This window comes from Nanorana parkeri, unplaced genomic scaffold (assembly GCF_000935625.1).
Source record: "Nanorana parkeri isolate BGI_ZX_2015 unplaced genomic scaffold, ASM93562v1 scaffold2484, whole genome shotgun sequence".
NCBI classification, from domain to species: domain Eukaryota; kingdom Metazoa; phylum Chordata; class Amphibia; order Anura; family Dicroglossidae; genus Nanorana; species Nanorana parkeri.
The window spans coordinates 76,702-77,719 of record NW_017308752.1 but is presented as its reverse complement, the minus strand read 5'-3'; the positions used below and the strand labels follow the sequence as shown (position 1 = coordinate 77,719).

General features: G+C 49.0%; 1 protein-coding gene across 1 annotated transcript in view; it reads left to right on the top strand.

Moving 5' to 3' along the window:
• The window catches only part of TMOD4 (tropomodulin 4), a 33,057-nt gene that overhangs the window by 4,171 nt on the left and 27,868 nt on the right, over window positions 1-1,018 (top strand). The window lies entirely within an intron of this gene.

The following is a 1,018-nucleotide window of genomic DNA, read 5'->3' as shown; positions in this document are numbered from 1 at the left end:
CGGAGGTTCCCGCTTTTACAAACATTCAATACATGACGGAGGATCCCCGCGGGTTAGCTAAAGAGAGTATTACACAGGAGGTATCTGCTTTCAGGCAGTCTGTCTCTAATTGAAACCATGGAGACATGTCTGCGGCAGGAGGAGGGGGGAGTAAATGTTCTGACTCATTCACTATATAAGGAGCAGTAACTATCTGCTGTCAGGCAGTCTGTCTCTAATTGAAACCTTGGATACAGATCTATGGCAGGAGGAGGCAGGAGTGACTTTACAAGGAGCACTGGTCACCTGCTTTTAGCCACTCTGTCTCTAATTGAAACATTGAACTCAGATCTATGGCAGGAAGGGGGGAGTGGGGGGGGGCACTGCTCAGACTCATTCACTCCATAAAGAGCAGTAGCTATCTGCTTTCATGCACTCTGTCTCTGATTGAAACCCTGAACACAGATCTATAACAGGAGGAGGGAGGAGTCACGGCTCTGACTCATTCACTTCATAATAAGAAGTAGTGATCCGCTTTCAGGCACCCTGTCTCTAAATGAAACCTTGGCCACAGATCTATGGCAGGAGGAGGGAGGAGTCACTGTTATGTCCTAATCGCGCCATAAGAAGCAGTAGCCATCTGCCTTCAGGCACCCTGTCTCTGATTGAAACCTTGGCCACAGATCCTTGACAGGAAGGGGGAGGAGTCATTGCTCTGACACATTCACCATATAAGGAGCAGTAACTGTCTACTTTCAGGCACCCTGTCTCTAATTGAAACCCTGGACACATATCTATGGCAGGAGGGGGGAGGAGTCACTCCATAGGGAGCAGTAGTTATCTGCTTTCAGGCACCCTGTCTCTAATTGAAACCTTGACCACATATCTATGGCAGGAGGGGGGAGGAGTCACTCCATAGGGAGCAGTAGTTATCTGCTTTCAGGCACCCTGTCTCTAATTGAAACCTTGACCACAGATCTATGGCAGGAGGGGGGAGGAGTCACTCCATAGGGAGCAGTAGTTATCTGCTTTCAGGCAC